Source organism: Mustela nivalis (genome assembly GCF_964662115.1).
Source record: "Mustela nivalis genome assembly, chromosome: 4".
Taxonomy (NCBI): domain Eukaryota; kingdom Metazoa; phylum Chordata; class Mammalia; order Carnivora; family Mustelidae; genus Mustela; species Mustela nivalis.
The window spans coordinates 11721089-11744985 of record NC_139023.1 but is presented as its reverse complement, the minus strand read 5'-3'; the positions used below and the strand labels follow the sequence as shown (position 1 = coordinate 11744985).

At 33.9% G+C, this 23897-nt stretch overlaps 1 protein-coding gene across 1 annotated transcript in view; it reads right to left on the bottom strand.

The window, feature by feature from the left end:
- LOC309863283 (uncharacterized protein) overlaps window positions 1-14350 on the bottom strand; it is an 83611-nt gene extending 69261 nt beyond the window's left edge. The window contains exon 1 of the mRNA XM_082727857.1: window positions 14208-14350. The gene's annotated coding sequence lies outside the window, so the exon portion shown is untranslated. The remainder of the gene's footprint in view (window positions 1-14207) is intronic.
- Window positions 14351-23897: the final 9547 nt, after the last annotated feature.

Sequence of the window (23897 nt, the reverse complement as noted above, 5' to 3'; positions counted from 1 at the left end):
TCCACATTCTTGTCAACATCCATTTCCTGACCTGTTAATTTTAACCATTCTAATTGGTATGAGGTGGTATCTCATTGTGGTTTTGATCTGTATTTCACTAATGCCAAGTGATGTTGAGCATTTTTTCATATGTTTGTTGGCCATTTGGATGTCTTCTTTGGAAAAATTTCTGTTCATGTCTCTTGCTCATTTCTTAACTGGTTTATTTGTTCTTCTGGTGTTGAGTTCGATAAGTTCTTTATAGATTTTGGATACTAGCCCTTTATCTAATAAGACATTTGCATATATCTCTTCGTTGTCTTTTGGTTTTGTTGACTATTTCTTTTGCTGTGCAAAAGCTTTTTAACTTGATGAAGTCCTAAATGTTCATTTCTGCCTTTGTTTCCCTTGTCCTTGGAGACATGTCTAGCAAGAAGTTGCTTCAGCCAAGGTCAAAGAGGTTGCTGCCTGTGTTCTCTTCAAGGGTTTTGTTGGACTCCTGTCTCACATTTAGGTCTTTCATCCAGTTTGAGTCTCTTTTTTATGTATGGTATAAGGAAATGGCCCATTTTCATTCTTCTGCATTTGGCAAAAGATAAATATTCTTACTAGAATGAGTTCTTCCTTTTCTTTGTTTTATCTTTGCATATAAATATCTTAAAAATGGATTCCAAATTTCTATGACAATACATTGAATACAAAAATAAGAAAGATGAAGGGGAAATGTGCATAATTTATCATAATGAATTGCATATATGGTATTTTTATACAATACTATTAAATACCCTAAATTCCAATATCTTCTACTTGGCAGTAGTATAATAATCTTATTCAAAAAGTCAGCATGTCATAAAATAAGATAATATTAATATTGCAATCCCTGTAATTTATTATTTATTTATTTATTTATTTGGTTGGTTGGTTGGTTGGTTGGTTGGTTTTGGTATCAGGTTTTTATTTAAAAAATAGTTAACATGTAGTACAATATTGGTTTCAGAGGAGTAGAATTTAGTGATTCATTACTTATATATAACACCCAGTGCTCATTGTAACAAGTGCCCTCCTTATTACCCATCATCCATTTAGCCAATCCCCCTGCCTACCTCCCTCCATCAACCCTCACTTCGTTCTCTACAGTTAAGAGTTCCTTATGGTTTGCCTCCCTCTCTTTGTCCCCCTTCTCCTATGTTCATCTGTTTTATTTCTTAAATTCCACATGTGAGTAAAATCATATGGCATTTGTCTTTCTCTCACTCTTATTTCTCTTAGAATCAATTCTTCCTAATCTCTGTTTGTAGTGCTCAGTAGAGATTATAAAATAAAATGTCAGATTGACCTTTCCTTTCCAAATTCAAAGCCCATTGTTAATTGAATTTTTCTCTCCCAGAGATAGAAATGGCCTTCTTGCTTGTCTCATTTTCATAATTATGCTTGGCTTTCTGCCTGCCTGGAACATGTAGGCTGTTGGGTTTTTGTTTTGTTTTTGTTTTGTTTTTTGGTTTTTTGTTTTGGGGAGTTTTTTTGGTTTTTTGGTTTTTGGTTTTTGGTGTTTTATTTTTGGTGGGTTTTGTTTTGTTTGCTATTTTTGTAAGTGACTCTGGTTTTTGAGAAGGTAATATTTTTTGAACCATCTTTGGGAACCCATCTTACACCTGAGTGGGGTTATTTAATATTGCCAGAAATATTTAAAATTAAAAATATGTTTGCAGAGTGAAAGAAGCAAATTAAGGATAATGTAGTTGGATAGGTAGACCAACCTATAATGTCAATTAAGGTACCACCCAATTCTTTGAGGACTTGAGAAAAAACTATCCTTATCTTACACACCCTCTTATAAAACAAAAGTCAGCTCTACAGGCTATTCTTTTCAGCAGTATTTATGTCTGCTTAGTTTTCCTAGATCTTTTTGGTAAGCTAAAACCTTAAAGTTATGCTAAATTAAATGATGAGTTGTTTAATTAATGTCTAGGGGTCACCGAGGTGAGTCCATCAGTTAAGCATCTGTCTTCGGCTCAGGTCATGATTATAATAATTTGTGATCTCATTTAGTGAAGGGTTGTTTATAAGGTTGTTTATAACATTTTTGACAAACTTCTCAAATCAAATTCTAAATGAAGTCTTTTTCACTGAAATATTTCAAAGGGTTTTTAAATTAATCAAGCTTATTTGATATGTAATTTACATGAGAAGCATTGTCAAATAAATAATACTAAGCCTTCTTCATACTGTATTTGTAAGATTGTGGCACATGTAGATAAAGCTCATTCTGGTTCTGCAAAAACTGACCCCTCGTTTTCTGACTTTTGCCATCCTGATGGCCTTGAAACATAGCAATGGTCTGTTTCAAAATCAGAAAGTAAAATGAATAAATAATGGTTGTGAATTAAGGAATGTTAGGACTCTGGGAAACCAAGACACCTGTTTGGTTCTTCCCAAGTCCCTGACAAACCCCATTTTTCAGTTTTTACAGTTTTTTCCATAATGCATTTAAGATGACTCAAATTATGAAATTATGAACAGACATTGGTGGAAAGTCTTCTGCAAAACTGTAAAAGTAGTCTATCAGCGATGTCTGACTTTTCAGGTCCTTAATTTTGGAAAAATAATTTTTGTCCTCAGAGGACAGACTCCTCCCTCTGGACTCTTTGAACACCCACAGCTGGATTTCATTCAATTGCCTCTTAGTGTGGGTTATCAATATGAGCTAGTTATTGGATGAGTGTTTCCCAGATGGGCTGAAATTTCCCCTGCTGCAAGGCTAATCGCCCCACTGTAGCAAAGAAACTGTTGGAAATTGTGTTCCCCACTTGGAGTATACTGTGCATGATCTTTAGTGATGGAGGCACCCATTTCACTAGATAAATCTTATGAGCCTTAACAAAAAACTTACAAAGTTCTTAAAATTCTTTCAGTATAAAACCTTCTGCTGGGTCCCTTGTCATCTTATGTTAGTATGACCAATGACTGTAAATCTCTAATATCTTATGCTCAAGCCTGTTACCAGCAGGTTAAAGAAGGCTTTTGTATCTAAATTCATGGGGTCCTGCTGGTCATAGTCTGGATCTCAATGACTGGGTGTTGTAGAACCTCATCAGAGGAAAACAGCCTTCAAGCCCCATTAAAAAGAACCTTACTGAGTGCTCCTGACCACTGACACTGCTATAAAACTAAAAGGTATTATGCTTTGGGTACACATCACATAGCTGAAGAAGGTTCCATATGACACCTGGTCCTATAGAGATGCTGAAGACCTCTACAACAAATTGATGAGGAAGAGAAGTAGCTGACATTGAGAGAGACTGCTTCTACCCAAGACAAAAAAAGTCAGGACTTCATACTTTATTTTTTTTAATTTTTTAATAAACATATAATGTATTATTAGCCCCAGGGGTATAAGTCTGTGAATCGCCAGGTTTACACACTTTATAGCACTCACCATAGCACATACCCTCCCCAATGTCCATAAGGACTTCATACTTTAAAAATGAAACTCTTTCTCCTTTTCCTTTCCTTTATTCTGACATTACCCTGGAAAAATAATGCCCTCATCTATATCTCCCAGGTCATTGCTAAGTCAGGAAAGGAGGGATGGGGGTAACCATTTAAAAAAAGAAAAAAACATTTATATGTCAAATCTGAATGAATATAAGTAGCAAAAAATATTTTTTATAAAGATTCAAAAAAGAAAGACAGCAAATGGGGACATTAGGAAAGACCTGGAAAAGGATGGTAACATTTGAGATAATATATGAGGGGTTGGTAGTATTTTAATGAGCATAGACATTAGGATTATTCATGACAGTGTGCAAGCATGAACAATGGTAAAGGAGAAGAGAAGTATAAGATATGTTCAGGAAAGGATGAGCGGATCATGTTGACTGAAAGTTGCTATAGGTTTAGGAAGGTGTCTCACGCATTCATTGACTCTTTTAATGATACCCGGTAAGTGTCATCCATGTGCCAACAATTGGTCAGGCAAAAGACAGTAAAGCTTTTTCCCCCTATAAAATTTTCTATCTAGTGGGTAATGAAAGACATTACTGAAAAATTGTCCTTATTGCGGACAGCTGTGAATGTTGGACTGCCCAGTTTGTATTCAATTAATAAAGAAACAAAGGGCCACTTAAGATTTTGAACAGAGGAATCATGTAATTGAATTAATATGGAAATGTGAGGAAGAATTAAGAAGTGATGAATGTAAGTAAGAAAATTTATATAATTCTTCTTGTAACTTTCTGGTGCCCTTGCAATGATCAAATACAATATAAGTGATGAATTCCATATATTCTGAATTTCTCCTCTCTTGATTTCCATGTTATCACATTCTGACTGATCTCCTATCTCTGTTAATTCTCAATTTCCCAAAGGAATGTTTCTATCTATTTAGACCAGAAGTGTCATTTCTCTTTGAAGTCCCATATTTGGCTCTCTTAGTTCCCCCAAAGTTCCTCAACTTCTCAAATTCAGTATCCGCAGTTTAACTTATTAGCTTTGCTCACCACTGAACTAGTTCTTGTCCTGGATTCTTTGTGTATCTCATATTCTGGTGATACCACATTCATTCCACTACTCAAGTCAGAAATCTGTGAGTCATCTTAGATTCCTCCTTCTCGAATCTCCTTAACCCAGATGGCTCATAAATCTGATTATTTTTATCTTTCAAGTATTCCTGGGAAAACAGCTTTTCTTTATGAACTAGCTTAGTGGTTTAGACTGTAAGGTCTGTAGATTCAAAGTTCATATGCCAGATTCATCATGTACTATCAGTGGGACTCTGGACATATCATTTTTTTTTAAAGATTTTATTTATTTTATTTGACAGAGAGAGAGATCACAAGTAGGCAGAGAGGCAGGCAGAGACAGAGGGGGAAGCAGGCTCCCTGCTGAGCAGAGAGCCCGATGCGAGGCTCGATCCCAGGACCCTGAGATCATGACCTGAGCCGAAGGCAGCGGCTTAATCCACTGAGCCACCCAGGCGCCCCTGGACATATCATAAACACAAATTTCAATTTCTTAATCTTAAAACAGAGTTAATTATTTATTCAATTTATAGAGCTATCTTGGTGAAATAAGATGATGCATATAATGTGTATATTGATAAAATAGGGTATATTTGGTAAGAGGTAGTCATTATTAATTATTATCATAATAGATATCATTATGTATGTATATAATATGTATATATCATTATTATGAGTGCCCCTAAATTTGCCTTTCTTTACGTCCTTTTAGTCATCCACCTTGTACTGTGACAATGGTCTTAAAATTAGTTTTAGTTTCTTATCTCCAAACTCAGTTCCTCTGCCTCCCCCTGCAACTACCAGTATGATCTTTAAAACCTGATCACAACTCCAAAGTCAAAAGGATAAAGTGTAAATAACTTTCCCCTAGTTTTCACATTTAATCTCTGCCACCCTGTTTATCTCTTCCTCACTTGGACCTTAGCCTCCAGCAACAAGACAATGAAAAAAACCATCTCTATCTCTCTATCCATTTCTCCATCTGTATAGATAGCTCCACCCCTCACATCCAACTATGACACCAGCATTTTCTGTCTTGGAGATGATACTCCTCTCTTGTGTATCTGGAAAACTTCTATTCACTCCTCAAAATCTTACACAAATTTCACATCCTCTGAGAAGACTTCCTAGTGACCTAAAGACAAAATCAATTACCTTCTTTTCTCCATTTCCATATCCTGAATAGACTGATACTACTTCACATATTTCAGTGTGTTGTTATTATCTGTTTGCAATGTCTGTTTCCTTGATAAGAATTTAGATTCATTGTCCCAATATTGGAACAAGTATTTGAGTTTGTAATCCCAAAGCCTTTACTTTATTGATACAGATAAGCATACTGAAATGAAATGAAGCTTACGCAATATTCTAGGTGGGATAATCAGGGATTAAATTATTTTATCTTACCACTGTAATTATAATTATTAAGCCAGCACTTTGAGATGTCCTGAAAAGTATCAGTAAGTCATACATCCGATCGAGAAGGAGCTTGCATTCTAAATCATTATTCAAAATGCACACACATTTACACACATTTACACAGCCCTGCTTTAATGAAGCATTTTGTTATTTAATTCCTCATAAAAATGCTCTAAGTTTAGTCCTATTATACCCATTTATAAAGGGGGAAATTAGTATAGAGGAACTTGCCCAGATCATACCCGTCAGTAAGTAGCAGGACTGTGTTTGAACCCTGATAGTCTTAGGACGGTGATCTTAATCACTATCCTATACTACCTTCTAAGTCTAAACAATGAAGACAATTCCTAATACAAGGTGACATTTAAAAAGTGCCGAATTATGTGGAGGTAGTCACCTAATCTGTAGAACAAAAGGTGTGATTTGATTTTGACCGTGAGGTTTGGCTAATAATAGATACAGAAGTCTATTCTAGTAGAAGAGAGGAAAAAAACAGTAATCCTTTTCTACCCAATGTCTCACACACACTAAAGTATTTTATAACTACATAGAGATATCATCTGCTAAAATGCATATGAAATGATTTTTAGAAAAACTGAATCATGCTAATGACTTGTTTTAATAATATTTATCCTCATTTATTCATATGTTTCATCTAAAATTTTATTTGGAACAATTTCTAAGGGGAGAAATTCTACATTTTAAACTTTGTTTCATGTGTGAAAACTGTATAATGAAATATTTTAGTTTATATACAGTTTTTTGTACCTTTTGGAATATTTGTGTTTTTAACAATATTTGGTTATTATAAATTATATATTAAAGGTAATCAGTGGATGTATTTTAATATTTCCTCAATCTAATTCAGATTTTGCATGAGCTTAATATTCTAAATTAGCATCATGACTCCTAAAAAGCTCTAAGCAGAAGTATTTGTGTAAAACATGCAGTCATATTTAACTTACCTTTAAACTTCTGAGAGCTTTAAATGAATATCCCCAAGTTAAGAATCAGAGCCAAAAAATCATTAAAAGAATGGTATATTTGAGTTGCGTAGAACTTACTATGTGAGAGAAATTGAGTTGATAAGAGCTCAGGATATGTTGAAAGAAGATGATTGTTTCCCTTGTGTCTCTTTTGTTTACTTCTCTGAAAATGTCCCTTGAAATTTAACTTCCTCTGGAAGATCATTATAAGCCCTTGGAAACTACTTAATATTCTTTGCATTGATAAAAGCTAATGTTAGACCATGTTAATTGAACAAAACAATTGACTTTCATGCCCATTAATGAGTTAAAATAATGAAATCTTGAACCTGAGGATATGATGTGCCTTAACCATAAAAATATTAATATTAAGGTCACAATAATCAATACATTATTCTCCTGGAAAGTGACAATATTTTGATATTCAACAGATTCTTGGTCTAAATGGAACAAATTTTATTAACTCCTTTTTAAATGTGTAAAAACTCAACTGTTTCAACAATACAAGGAACCTGAAGAGAGACATTTGGGCACACACATCTCTCTCACGACTCTCTCTATATCAGCAGTAGAGCCCTGAGCTACTCACCTCATGTTTCTGAGCCATATTTTACCTGTCTAAAAAATGTGGGAAATGCACGAAATTGTCACTCCTATTTGTTTCACCTCTAACATTACATAATTCTAACTAAAATGAATATATGCTTTAAGTCACAAAAATAGAAACAAGAAAGGAGGAAGATGTTTAACAGAACATTCTATTGCGAAAAAATTTTGTTAGGAGCCAATAATTAAAACACTGCATCACTTCGATCAAAATTCAAAGTGCACATTTATAAAAGCTTCCCACTCGTGAAATCTCAAATAATACAGAATATTCTATATTTCTCACATGACCTTGGAAATTTATCTCTGTAATAAATTCTCCAATTAGTTGCCTTTTGGTTGTTGTTTTTTGTTTATTTGCTGTATACACAGAAATGAGAACATGTTCTTTTCCCACACATTGTATCTTACAAATGATTATAGCTTATGTTGTCAAATTAAATGGCTAAGATAATATGGTTTAACATTAAGGCATAATAAATGAAGAATATTAAGATTTATGGGCACTTATAGTCATTATAATTTCCACATTGTGTTTTTCCATTTCAACTTAATAGCTTTGAAATTCATATTATCACTGGAAATTTTCAGAGTGTAAGAAACTTGCCCTATGACACAAAACATATATATGGTAAAGTCAGATTTCAAATCCTGGATATTAACACATCTAATGGTGAAATCACTCACTTTGTTGCTGGAAAGGCCATGGTTAGAAAAATCTAGAACTTACCAAATATGCAGTTTTGGGCAAGTGAACATTTTTTGAGCATAGAACACTTTATCTGACCAGATAGTATCCATTTCATAGAATCATTGTCATTGTGTCATGGTCATTGTTACAATCTCATAAATGAAACTAACTAGAATTTAAATAAAACTTGAAAAAAATCTCATAAATGAAATAATTTAATGGGTATGAAAATGCCACATGCTAACATGTATTTCTAAAAGAGTTATCATATTATCACCATTTATACCCTCATAATCTCAAAATTCATCCTCTTTTTTAATTTCAACCCTGACTCAAATCAGGAAAAAAAAAAATTCTCTTTCACCTGGAGAACTATTCTGTCCCATGACAAGAGATTATGGGTCAGTCCCATGAAAAGAGATTATGGGTCAAGGTTTTTATACTTAATCTACACTTTATAATCAGTCTTGAGCAAGTAATTAACCCTAAAAGTGCTTGGCGACTTTAGCCTTTAAGTGGAGATAATTGCATCTGCCTGTCTTCTCCATCTCATACAGACATTCCCAAGTTAGATGGACCCTATTACTTGATATCCTCAGGCCCTCTTTGTACATAGGCAGGAAGTACTGGATGCCATCTGCTTCTAGTCACTCTTTTATCGCCAAAATCTTTTATATAAGAATTTGATGGTGAAGAGTTAATTATACTCTTCTCCATCTGCAATCCCCGGGGCCTAATAAAATCCAGAAAACAGCTCTTCAGTACCATAGCAATGGAAGAAAATGGTGAGGTCATCATTTCAGTTCCTGAAGCATAAACAACTCTGCTTTAAATTGGGTCGGCTTGTTTGTAAGCCTAAATGAAATGTTAGGAATAGGGTAACAAACATGTATCTTCCTTAAAAATATAATTGTGTCATATGTGCTTGTGTATGGGTTTTTTTTTTTTTCTTTAGGTCTATTTTGTCTTTGTTTCTTTCTTTAAAATTTGGTTTTTCTGTCACCATGGTGCTGTATGATTTTACCTGAAGAGTAGGAGATTTGGATTTCTCCTGCAGAAAGATAGTATCTACAGAGTTGGAAAAGAGTTGAATAAAAGTTTCTGTTTTATAAGATCAAAAGGGGCAGGGGTAGATAGGAGAAGGTAGAGAAATAAACATTTCAGGAGCACCTACAATGGATTGGGGCCAGTTTTCAAAAGGACCTTTCAAATGTGATTTTGAATAATTTATGTAAATTTTCTTTGCCAGATTATTCTCATCTGTAAAATGGGAACTATTTTATGTCCCATCACATTGAATAGCTGTAAAAATTAAATAAGTAGGGATGCCTGGGTGGCTCAGTTGGTTAAGCATCTGCCTTTGGCCCAGGTCATGATTCCAGTGTCCTGGGATTGAGCCCCATGGCCCCTGCTCAGCGGGGAACCTATTTCTTCTTCTCTTTGCTGCCCCTCCTCTTGGTCCTGTTCATGTGCACATGTGTGCACATGCACATACTCTCTCTCTCTCAAATAAATAAAATCTTTAAAAATGAAGGAAGGAAGTATTTGGAACAATGTTTGACACAGAGTAAAGATCAATAGAATATTAATAATAAAAATAACTTGAATAATAATTTACATTTATAACAATATTTGAGATAGATATTATTTATCCTTGTCTTTCAGAAAAGGAAACTGAAGCTTGGAGATGTTATAAGCAATTCCCAATATCAAACAACATGTACATAGTGAAGTAAAGAATGATAACCAGAAAACCATCAATAAAACAGAAAGACAACCTACTAAATAGGAGTAGATATTTGTAAATGATATATCCAATAAGGGGTTAATATCCAAAATATATAACTAATTTATATACTCAATACCAAGAAATAAACCAACTGATTAAAAAATGGGCAGACGACCTGAATAAACACTTTTCCAAAGAGAACATACAGATAGCTAACAGACACATGAAAAGATGCTCAATCTCATGAATCATCAGGCAAATTCAAATCAAAACCACAATGAGCTATCCCTTTACACCAGTTAGAATAACTAAAATCAAAATGACAAGAAACAAGTGTTGATGAGGATGTGGGAAAAAAGGAAGCCTTGTGCATTGTTGGTGGGAATATATACTGGTCCAACCAGTGTGGAAAACTGTACTCAGTTTCCTCAAAAAATTAAAAATAGAAATACCATACATCCAATAATTCCAATACTGGGTACCTTCCCAAAGGGGGGGGGGGACACCAGTTCAAAAAGATACATGCTTATCCTATGTTTATTGCAACATTATTTACAATACCCTAGATATGAAAGCCACCTAAGTGTTCATCAATAGATATGGACTACTTATAGAAGATATGGACTACTTATCAGCCACAAAAATAAAGATGAGATTCTGCCATTTGAGGCATCATGGGCAAACCTAGAATGCATTATGCTAAGTGAAATAAGTCAGAGAATAAGTCAGAGAATGATTCCACTCAAAAGTGGATTCTAGGGGCACCTGGGTGGCTCAGTGGGTTAAAGCCTCTGCCTTCGGCTCAGGTCATGATCCCAGGGCTCTCTGCTCCGCAAGGAGCTTGCTTCCTCCTCTCTCTGCCTGCCTCTCTGCCTACTTGTGATCTCTCTCTCTGTCAAATAAATAAATAAAATCTTAAAAAAAAAAAAGTGGATTCTAAAAACAAGAAAAGAAAAGAAAAGAAAAGAATAAACAAAGAAAAAGAAGAATCAGAACTATAAATAGGGAGAACAAACTGATGGTTGCCAGAGAGAGGGGTATGGGTTTGGGCAAAATAGTGAAAGGGAGAGGGATAATACAGTCTTCTAGATATGGAATGAATATATCATGGGAGTTAAAGGCACAGCTTAAGAAAGAGGCAATGATATTTTAATAGTGGTGTAACAGGACAGATGGTAGCTACACTTGTGGTGACCCTAAATAATGTATAAACTTGTCAAATCACTGAGATGTACACCTGTACACCTGTGTCATCTATACTCAGAAAAAAATCATAACCAGTTTCATGGATTCTGAAGACCATCTTGTTCCTTTTTTGTTTTATTTTTGTTTTTCAGTTGAATAATTAGGTTTTGCTTCTTTAATTTGATAGGAAAGTATTTAAAGTTTTGAATTTGTCCCTGGTCAGTTTTGGCCAAATCCCAGAGACTTTAATATTTCCAGGTTTTATATACATTTACAACATAATTTATATTTAATTATATGATGACTGCTAACCTATAGATTATTTTTTTAAAAAGTATTTGATTTACTAATTTAATTTGTTGCATATTACAATAATTTTTAATTAGATTCTCTATGTTAATCTGCTGGTCTAAAGAATGTAAACACCATAAATTTTGTATTTTATATCTGATTGTGATCAATTTGTAGCAAGTTATGTTGTCTATTGATAGTATAAGCATAAATATGTGCATATATATATGCATATGTACAAATGAATTCAATATCAATATATTTTAAATCTCTAAAATCTTTTTAAAATTTAATCTATTAGAAGATTAATATTGTTTAAGTTTTCTCTCTGTACATGTTTCTATCAATTTCTTTCAAATTTTTAACATATGCAGTATATGAATTTTTTTTACTTTGGACATATGCTTCCTAAAATATAAAATTGTGATTGTGTTTATTATGGAATATAATATTTATTATCATAGATTCACCTAACACTTAATCCTTTTGATTCCGATCTTATGAGACAATAGCATTGTTACTTTTGTCTTCTTGGTCTATATTTGTTATGTTTCTTAACTCATCCTTTAGAAATTTGATATATATGTGTGTGAGTACTGAAATACTGGTGTATAGATAAGTGTGTGTATATATGTGCATATACATATATATGTATGTTTTTTGTTTTAAGGTTTAAACCAACTTGAGCACTTTCTTAACAGAAGTATTTCATCATCCTCCTTTAAAATATTTCCTTCTTCACCTAGGTGGCTCAGTCGTTTAAGTGTCTCCTTTCAGCTCAGGTCATGATCTTAGGGTCCTGAGATTGAGTCCCCCATCAGGCTCCTGGCTCAGCAGGAAGTCTGCTTCTCTCTCTGCCTGTTGCTCACCTTGCTTGTGCTTGTGCTTGCTCTTTCTCTCTCTCTCTCAAATAAATAAATAAATAAATAAAAATTAAAATGTTTCCTTCTTATCTGTCTACAACTTCTATGGGTACGGTGATTTTTATAGCCAACTTTCTTTGGAGGCTAGGATACAAAATTCAGTGTCTTTGAGAAATAATGACATTTATGTAGACTGAAAGCATTGAATTCTGCGAAGTTGAGAAGAATGGAGGTAGATCAAGCCTTAAATCCACATTGCCAAGGACACAGTGGCCCATGTGGCTGTATCAGACATAAAGAAATTTATCTGAGCAATGTCAGATCCCTTATTACCAAGTCTTCTCCAAAACAATAAGTTTCTCTTCTCTGTCCTCCTCCTCTCTAAAATCTATTCTTAAGATGTGGTGCTATGAGATATGATACAACATGTACATTGTGAAGCTTAGCAAAGCTTCCGTTCTTCACAGAAGTAGATGGCTTTGGCTCAGTTGTGCATCTTAGACAGGAACATGTTAGGTTCTGCCTGGACACAGATCCTTGAAAGTATTCTGCAAAATTATAAAAGCTTTGGAAAGCTACTGCCTATTGACTTGAAATCAGTTTCAAACTCTTTTAAGTTTATTTCTATCAAGTTTCAGAAGACAAGAGGAAGTTGCTCTTAAATGCAATGAAGAAAGAAAAATTTGTCAACATTCCAGAGAAAACAGAGTCTAATTGTTGTTGAAAAATACCCTCTGTATACTCTCAGCCATCATGAAATACTAAACGAGTCATGTGACCGCAAATGAACTTTTTTTTTTTCCCTTAAGCCACATAAAATAGGTATCATATGATACTACAGGCTTCAACTACATTATCCCCATTTTCAGTGGGGGATAAAGTGATTTTAAAGTTCGGTATAGCTTTATACATGTCGATAGCTAACAAATCTACATAACATTAAAGTAAAAATATATATTTTTTGGAACATTTTCAGAACACTGACTTACAAATTTTCATGAATCTGAGGAAAATATTTGTATCTTTTTAGAAAAAAGAAAATGACTATAAACATTTATCCATTGAACAACTTGCATTGGTTGGTCACAGACATTAATTTAAATACATTAATCCAACTTAACTAGAATTGCTTTAATCAAAGTATTTGGATTTAAAGTGTATTAAACTTTTTCATCTGTTATTAAAATGTAATGCTTAATATTCTCATTACTACAATAAGAATTTAATGATATCAAGTAAGTCTTCATTCATTAGGACTTTCTCTACTGACACTGGGGTTCTTAGACTATTGCTTTGATAATAAATCCAGGGGAAAAGTCGAAGAGCTTTAGAAGAGACCATTCTGAAGTAACTATTCATTAAAGTGACAATAGAAGTGTGCATGTGAAAAAAAAAATACAACATAGCTCAACTCTTACCAAAATTTATGGAAATTGAAGAATACATCGCTCTAGTGGTTCTCTAATTTAAAAATTAAAAGAAGGTCATACATGTATTGTAATAAAAAACATGCCATATAGTCAAATTATATTTGAAAAAAAGAAATAAAGCAGTCATCAATGGAAAATGCATTTATCTAACATCTGTACAATACAATTCTTTGGGAATCTCAAGAAGTACACAAAAGCTGACTTGTATCTTTGCCTAGCAGTGGACCATACAAGAATATTCTTTTAAACTAAACAGAAACTGAGAAGGTGGATGATTAATAACCTTTAAAACTGTGTTTTAGCTTTACAAAGCTAAAGTTAGTAGAGTAGACAACGCGACACAATTTTAAATATGGAAAATAATCCTGCGAGTTTCTGACAGAAAATCTGGACCTAAGAACCCCAAATATTTCCCTTTGTATAGTAAAACATCCACACTAGAATTTTCCATTATTGACTTTCTCATTTTTCAGTTGTTAAATTAGTTGTATAGTGGCAAGTCACTTACCAGATGCCTGTCTTGAGGAACTTGAAGTCCAGATTTTGTTTCTACAGAAATTGAGTACAAGAAATTTTCCTCGGTATATTGTTTAGGCAACCAAGACAATTCATCTAAGCATTAAGAAGGCAAACGTTAAAGTCTGTAGACCTTTATGAGGTTAATGATTAACTGTAGAAAATCTATTACTGGTTTAAGGATTAAATGCTTAAGTAAGGCTCTTTGTTATTACTTGTGGTAGTAGATAGAAACAAAGAGCCCATGGAAATCTCCTAAATCTGGCATTCAGAATTAACTTTTATGTGTAGTAAATAGAAGCCTTTATTTTTACTTTTGCTTCTGACTCCAGCTGTAAAAGCCATACAAAACAGCCACATGATGTTTCATGGCTCCTGTGCTCTCATTAGTAACCCTTATTTAAAGGTGCTTTATCTGTACCTCTAGAACTGCATGGGCAAGTCAGACCAGCAGGAACATGTTCCCTGGGTAGAAATGGGGAAAAGGATGGGAAACCCAGGAAAGTTGTAATATATTCTTTTCCTTAAATGATGCCTGTACTATCCAGAATATATCTGCATATCACTTTTTTAAGCTGCAGGTAATAGTGATGACTGTAGTAAAAATTCTGTTTCAAAATAGAAAAAAAAAATGGTTTGAAACTATTGCCATTTTCCATCTGATCAAAATATTATCTATGATGTGGTTTCTTTTGTCTCTAGATCTTTATAGCGTACTGCTGACAAAGGGCAAAATAATTTCAATCTGTGAATTTATCAGTCTGTACAAAAATAGAATTTGAAGTTGAAACCTCTCATCAACAAAGTATAAAGATGTAATTAAGTATGACGATCTAAAGTATAAAGATATATCATTTTCCTTTGTGAACATCCCAGTGTCTTTGACTGTACTGGAAAAATCTTAAGATTTTATCTTGTAGTCTGCTTCAGGGAAGAAATTAAGAAACAACCTGAATGTCACACTGCTATGGAATTACAGGAAGGCAAAACAACTGGAGACAATTAGATACTTTTCACAGATTAGTCTGAAAAACAGTGGACAATATTTCTAGTTTGCCTTCCCCCAGGCTTTACAGCTAGAAAATGATCCTCAGGCTCTTATCATGTCTCCAATTATGTCCCTTAAAAGAGATTGGAGATTGAGTAAAGCTAATACAATCTCTTTTGACTGAACTTCCCTAAATGGTTGCTAAGTTGGAGACTAGTTTAATATTCTTCCTATGAGCAGTTGCTCTAAAGTATCTGCAATAAATATGGCCATTCACTATATCATAATAAAGGAACTAACCAACAAGAAGATCTAACAATTGTAAACATACATGCCTCCAACTTGAGAACATCCAAATATATAAAACGTGATAATAATACAATCATAGTAAGGGACTTTAACGTCCCACTTGCATCAATGGACAAATCATCTAAGCAGAAAATCAAAAAGTAAATAATGGCTTTGAGTAAAACACTGGACCAGATGTACTTAACAGATATATTCAGAACATTTCATCCTAAAGCAGCAGAATGCACATTCTTTCCAAGTGCACACAGGATACTCTCCAGAATAGAGCACATATTGGGTTACAAATCAGGCCTCAACAAGTACAAAAGATTAAAATACCATGCATCTTTTCTGACCACAATGCTATGGAACTTGAAGTCAACTGCAAGAAAAAATTTGGAAAGATCACAAATATGTGGAAGTTAAAGAACAGTTTACTAAAGAATGAATGGCTCAAACTGGAAATTAAAGAATAAATAACAAAAATAGAGAAGCACATGAAAATGAAAATATGCCAATCCAAAATCTTTGAGATGCAGAAAAAGAGGTCAAGGGAGGGAGGTGTATAGGAATATAGGCTTACCTCAAGAAGCAAGAAAAGTCTCAAGCATGTCTCCTACCCTTACACATAAAGGAGCTAAGAAAGGAACATAAAACTAGCCAAAAAGGGAAGTAATAAAGAAGAGAGCAGAAATAAATTATATAGAAACTAAAAAAGAGAAAAACAAATGGTGAACCATGAGAGACTATGGACTCTGAGAAACAGTCTGAGGGTTTTGAAGGGGCGGGGGGTGGGAGGTTGGGGGAACCAGGTGGTGGGTATTAGAGATGGTACAGATAGCATGGAGCACTGGGCGTGTGCAAAAATAATGAATACTGTTACTCTGAAAAGAAATACAAAAAGAAACAAACAAACAAACAAACAAACTAGGAGATGATTCTTTGAAAAAAATTAATAAAATTGAAACCCCCAGCCAAACTGATAAAGGGAGAGAGAGAGAGAAAGGACCCAAATAAATAAAATCACAAATGAGAAAGGAGAAATAACAACCAACAACAGAGAAACAGAAGCAATTATAAGAGAATATATGAAAAACTATATGCCAACAAATCAGACAGTCTGAAGGAAATGGATAAATTCCTAGAAACATGTAAACTACAAAAGCTGAAACAGGAAGAAATAGAAAATTGAGAAGACACGATCAGCAAAGAAATTTAATCATATCTGATAAAAGGGTAGTATCCAAAATATATAAAGAACATATAAAACTGAACACCCAAAAACAAATAATCCAGTTAAAAATTAGGCAGAAGACATGAATAGACATCTTTCCAAAGAAGACATACAGATGGCTAAAAGGCACATGAAAAGATGCTCAACATCACTCGGCTGAAATACAAATCAAAACTACAATGAGATATCATCTCACACCAGTCAGAATGTTCTTACACTGTTGGTGGGAATGCAAACTGATGCAGCCACTCTGGAAAACAGTATGGAGATTCCTCAAAAAGTTAAAAATAGAACTACCTTATGACCCAGTAATTGCACTACTATATGTTTATCCAAAGGATACAAAGTACTGATTTGAAGGGATACATGCACCCCGATGTTTCTAGCAGCATTAGCAATAATAGCCAAACTATGGAAAGAGTCAAATGGAGAAGAAGAAGTGATCTATATCTGTACCTATATCTATCATCTATCTATCTATCATCTATCTATTTATCTATCATCTATCTATTTATCTATCTATCTATATATGAATGATGGGATATTACACAACCATTAAACAGAATGAAATCTTTCCATTTGCAGTGATGTGGATGGAGCTAGTGAGTATTAGGTTAAGTGAAATAAATCAGAGAAAGACAAATACCATATGATTTAGCTCCTATGTGGAATTTAAGAAACAAAACAGGTGAACATGGAGTGGAAGAGAAAGGGGCTAACCAGAACACAGACTCTTAACTGTAGAAAATGAACTGAGGGTTACAGGAGGAGAGGTAGGTGGGGAGGTGGGTTAAATTGGTGAGTAGGATTAAGATGGGCACTTATGATGAGCACTGGGTGTTTATGGTATGTACATAATGAATCACAATATTCTACATCTGCAACTAATATTATACTGTATATTAACTAACTGGAATTTAAATAAAAACTTGGGAAAAAAAGAAAAATAAGTAAATCTTTAGATTTACTTTAGAGACAACTTTGGTTTTGATATTTGGAGAGTTGGACAAAATTACTAAATAATTCAATTAAAATTAATGTTCAACAGTTTCATGAGTTGACATAAATAAAAGAATAGCATTTTCATTGGTGAATCAGTAAGGAATTTTTTTTTAATTCTTCTGATAACAGATATACATATGTACCTGGATAGACATTCATTTATTCATCAAATACACATGAATACTACAGTGAATAAGTCTCCTTTCTATGCCCTTTGTTTTGATCAGTGAATAACACAAACTCCCTGTCTCCATGGAGTTTAATTTGATTTGGGTTAGAGAGAGACAAAAAAAAAAAATGTTATTCTTGGTTCCTAGGTCAAACTTGAGTCTTAATTTTACCATTTTACCATAATTACATCTTAATCTTACCATTTCTCTTTCTTTGTAATTGATTAGTATTTTCTGGAGAGATACACTTAGTATTTGCAATATCCTGTTCCACACTGGGTTTGTTACATACTGTAGTGTAACAAATTACCCTAAAATACAGTGGCTTAAAACAACAAACATTTATTATCTTTATTATCTTGCACAGTTTCTGAAGGTTAGGAAGCTAGAAATGATTTAGCAGGATGGTTCGGTCTTAGAGCTCTCACAAGTTTATAGTCAAAATGTGGGTGCTCCAATAATCTAAAGGCTCAATTTGAACTCAAGAATTCAATTTTAAGATGCTTGACTTGCATCATTGTTGGCAAGAAGCCTCAGCTTCATTCTGGTCAGTGACAGATGATCTCATTTATGAGATCTCTGTCTACAGAGCTAAGTGTACTTATGACAGGACAGCTTTTTTTTTTCCCCAGATGTTAAAGGGATAATATTTTTAGTTGAAATGAAATTGACATATAACATTAGATCAATTTCAACATAATGCAATATTTGGATATATCGCAAAAATTACCACAATAAATCTACTTAACATCTGTTGCCATACATAGATACAGAATTCTTTCTTGGGATGAGAATTTTTAAGATGTACTCTCTTAGCAACTTTCAAATATTCGAGACAGAATTATTATTATTATTATTATTATTATTATTAATATTAGGAAGGCTTATATAATCTGTGTTTTAAATGAGTCCTAAAAACTTTAGGCCACAAAAGTATGCAAATTCCTCTTTTTATTTCTTTCCCTTGAAAGTGAAAGCATTGCTAAGGGCTAAGAAACTACTGGGGTCTGGCAGGCAAAAGTGTGCTTGGAGAATGAGAGAAAGTGGCAATGAGGCCAGGGGTCAAGTAGGGGGAAGGTCAGAGAAGGTGGCCAAGATGATCATAGGGTTGGGGGAACTGAGCAAACAAATAAGTACATTAAAGATAGTGGAAACAAATTTAAAATTTTGGAAAATAAGAAGGCTAGACAATCCCTTGAGGTTTTAGATTTGTAGGTATTAATATAAACTTGTATTTTTTTATAATTAGTATAGTCAGACTTAGAAATAAATGTATATGTATTTATAAAAATGCACATGTGTGTGTGAATATCTATGTTCTTTGTATTTGTGAATGCATAGTGAAATTTAATGAAACATTCAGAAAAAGACACCGGAGAAGGGTAAAGTGAAAAACTGGATGCAGTAGTTATAGACAATTCTCAAATGCTTCCGACATAAAGAAGAACAGAAAAATGTAGGACTATCTGCAGGATGTTTGATGCAAATATTTGTTGTGTTTTAAATTGTAAGATATTCCAACATTTTTGCTGACGGGAACTGATCATGCAAGAAGAGAAAATAATGAGGATACAGAGAGAAATAACAATTGCTAAACTAGATGACAGTTGAAGAATTTAGTGCACAAGTAGAGAGGTTGGCATTACTCAGATACCAAGGACTGTTCTTCTGCAGTAAAGAAAATTCAGATTTTAAGGAGAGACATTTTTGTTGTTGACGGTGGAGAAGTTATTTTTTTATTTGCAATTCAAAGAAATAACAAAAATCCTTAAAGTACTTTTTCTAATTCCAGTACTCATATTTTTTAAAAACGTGTTCTTTAATTTTGATACAGATTAACCCTAGATAAAGGTTTTAACTCCCAACACTTGTCTTAATATACTTGTATATTTAATGCAAGCTAAAAGACACTTGTTTCTAGCAATGTGGATATGTAGATATTTTGAAAGACAGTCAACAAAGAGCAAGTAAGTTATGGATAAAATATACCATTTGGCGCATTCCTGGACTTTCTAAAAAATAAGGTGATTATACACTTCCAAAAATGGAAGAAAGAAAAAATTAGAGAGGCTGGCAAATTACAGCCTTCAGACCAAATCTGCATTTCCATTTGTTTTTGTAAATAAATTTTATTTTAGCAAAGTGACACACTTATTCACTTGTGTGTGTTGTCTCTGTCTCCCTTCAAGCTACAATGACAGAGTTAAATAGTTGCAATGATGACCATACAGTCTGCAAGTTGGAAATATTTACTATCTGTACTTTTACAGAAAAACAAAACAAAACAAAACACAAAAGTTTGAGGAAAGAAAGAATTCCAAAGAATTTCTGTACAATCAGCATCCATTTCCCCCTATTATTAACCTCTTATACTTCAATGGTACATTCATTACGTATTAATGAATTGAAGTTGATACATTATTATTCGCTAAAGGCTATTCTTTATTAGAATTTTGTAGATGTTAGTCGAATTCACATCTAGGGTACCACATTATATTTAGGAATGATGTGTCTTTAGACTCCTCTTAACTATGACAAGATTCTCAGATTTTCTCTGTTCTTGATGATCTTGATAAAACTGGAGCCTTAGTCAGGTATTTTTGTATTGTTCTTCCTTCAATTTGGCTTTATCTGATTTTTACAAAAAAATGTTTTTTTATTTTTTAAAGATTTTATTTATTTATTTATTTGACAGAGAGAGAGAGAGAGACACCACAAGTAGGCAGAGAGGCAGGCAGAGACAGAGGGGTAAGTTGGCTCGCTTCCATGAGATCATGACCTGAGCCAAAGGCAGAGGCTTAATCCATTGAGCCACCCAGGCATCACTGATTTTTTTTAAGATTTTACTTATTTATTCATCATAGAGAGAGGGGGGGGGGGTTGAGAAAGAGAGAGCATAAGCAGGGGGAGCAGCAGGCAGAGGGAGAAGCATGTTCCCCACTAAACAGGGATCCTGATGTGGGACTCAATCCCAGAACCCTGGGATCATGACTTGAGTCAAAGGCAGATGATTAACCGACTGAGCCATCCAGGCATCCCTATCTGATGCTTTTTCTGTGGTTATACAATGGCTATAAGTTTTGGGGGAAAAGATCAGCAAGTTTAGGGACATTTTCATCATGTGCCAGAGGTTTTTTCTATGAATGTGTCTTATCATTGAAGATGTTAACCCTGATCAACTAGTTGAGCTGGTATTTGCCAGGTTTCTCCACTGTAAAGTCACTCTCCCCTCCCCACTCTAGCCTTGACCCTTGTTCCATACTCTTTTGAAGTCATTATTGAATCCTACACTTAAGGGATGGAATGGGAGTTATACATAGCTAGAATTCTTCTGTATGGGGTATTTATATATGTTCCCACACATAACTATTTATTCAATTAATTTATATCAGCATGAATTTGTGGATATTTATTTTATACAGTGGGTTTTAATCTAGTACTATTTTATTTATTTTGTTGCCCAGATTTAATTCTCAGGTGTTTTAGCCACATAAAGGAACTCTATGCCATGGTTCAAGTTATGTGCAGTTACGACTGTCATAAATAAATGCTTACTAAGCACTTTCTGGTTCTTAACATGGTACCAATCAGTTAGTCAGTCAACAAGCATTAGTGCTTTTAAATATCTAGCCTTGTCCTGAAGGCATCATTCTAGAGATTTAATTATTGGGAAACCTTAACCACTAAGGTAACCAGAAATTTCTAACTTTCCAGGATGCACAGAACCAAAGTTACAGTGGTTACACCTGTGGCCCCGTTACATGATGCTATCCAAGGCTCAGTTGTCTCCAGCTCACACAGACATGAAGCCCAGCTCAGGGAAGATGACAAAAAAAATCTCAGAGGGTTTGAAGTTCCTAGCTGAATTTCAAACTAGATCCTAGTCTCTTTCTTTCTCCAAAAAAGTTACAAAGATTTCTGGACAAGCTATTGGGAAATGTGATTGATCTAAATTTCAGTCAGGCCAACTTGGAATACACTGGTTCACTAAAGAACTAAAGTCAGAGAGATACATGGGTTTATTCTTGTTTAGTTATACATTAGGCAACAGCCACTGTCAGTTCTACAAACTACAAAATTAAAAAGCTTCTGTTATTCTAAACTATAATGTTAAATGAAAAAAATCATCAGAAAATGGGTTTTAAAATTAAAAATTGTTTCCTTCAGAGATTGAAATTCTACTTCTCATCCCACTCCAAACAAATCTTAACTGTTTTTGAGACTTTCCAATTTTTGCATAATGTATTACTATGTTACACATTTTTTAAAAATAACTCTAATCTGAAAAATCATAATTACTGAACAGAGTGCTGAGAAATCCCAAGACTTTTCTCCAAGGTGTAAGAATACAAATCATATCAATTTATCCCTAGATTTGGCTTTTTAGCTTAATAATTAAAGATACAATATTCTACAAAAGGCACATAGGGAATTTTTCATGACCTTGTGTGTCTTTTTTTTATATATTTGTAATAATAAACATATATTTTTTATCCCCAGGGGTACAGGTCTGTGAATGGCCAGGTTTACACACTTCACAGTACATACCCTCCCCAATGTCCATAACCCCACCCCCCTTCTCCCAACCCCCCTTCCTTCCAGCAACCCTCAGTTTGTTTTGTGAGATTAAGAGTCACTTATGGTTTGTCTCCCTCCCAATCCCATCTTGTTTCATTGATTCTTCTCCTACCCACTTAACCCCCCATGTTGCATCTCCACTTCCTCATATCAGGGAGATCATATGATAGTTGTCTTTCTCCAATTGACTTATTTCATTAAGCATGATACACTCTAGTTCCATCCATGTTGTCGCAAATGGCATGATTTCATTTCTTTTGATAGCTGCATAGTATTCCATTGTGTATATATACCACATCTTCTTTATCCATTCATCTGTTGATGGACATCTAGGTTCTTTCCATAGTTTGGCTATTGTAGACATTGCTGCTATAAACATTTGGGTGCATGTGCCCCTTCGGATCACTACGTTTGTGTGTCTTCTGATTTAGAGAAAGGAAGCATTGAATGTTATGATAAGCATAGTATAGAAAGAAAATCACCAATCAGATATAGAAAAATAGGAGACATAAGCCAAAACAACATTGCTTAAATAGAAAATAATAATTATTCTTCTCTTACTTTTGTTTTTGTTTTGTTTTGTTTTACTGGCAAATATCACATTTTTCAATACTTTAGTTTAAAGAGCTCTCATTCAATACATTGTATATTGGACAGAAGGACCTCTACAGCATAAATGTTTCAGATTAGCTGAAGACATTCAAGCATAAACAGTACTCATTAGGATTATTTATACAAGTGGAAATCAGGACTGTTCTGCCCAAAATTTGTATTAGATTATGGTAGATTCCTAAGTGATTTTGCAGAAAGTGAAAGAAAATCAAGAAGGAAATAATAGGTATAATTATGCTTCCAAATGTATTTATTCTTTAGTTTTTCTCCCAAGGTCTTCAAAGTCCATGCAGAATTATTAATATACATATTTATGCATATATGTGTATATAAATATATTCATATACTAAATGTACTACTAAATGGAAAAAAGTAATCACAAAAATAATTTGGAATGCTTTGTTGTTTAAATTTTTTTTTTAATATTTTATTTACTTATTTGATAGAGAGGGATAACAAGTAGGCAGAGAGGCAGGCAGAGAGAGAGGGAAGAAGCAGGCTCCCTGCCGAGCAGAGAGCCCAATGCAGGACTCGATCCCAGGACCTGAGATCATGACCTGAGCCCAAGGCAGAGGCTTTAACCCACTGAGCCACCTAGGTGCCCGTGCTTTGTTGTTTTATTTATTTATTTATTTAATTTTTTATTTTTTATAAACATATTTTTTTCTTTTTTGGCTTTTATGTTCAGAGAGTTTTTTTTATTTTTATTTTTTATAAACATATATTTTTATCCCCAGGGATACAGGTCTGTGAATCACCAGGTTTACACACTTCACAGCACTAACCAAAGCACATACCCTCCCCAATGTC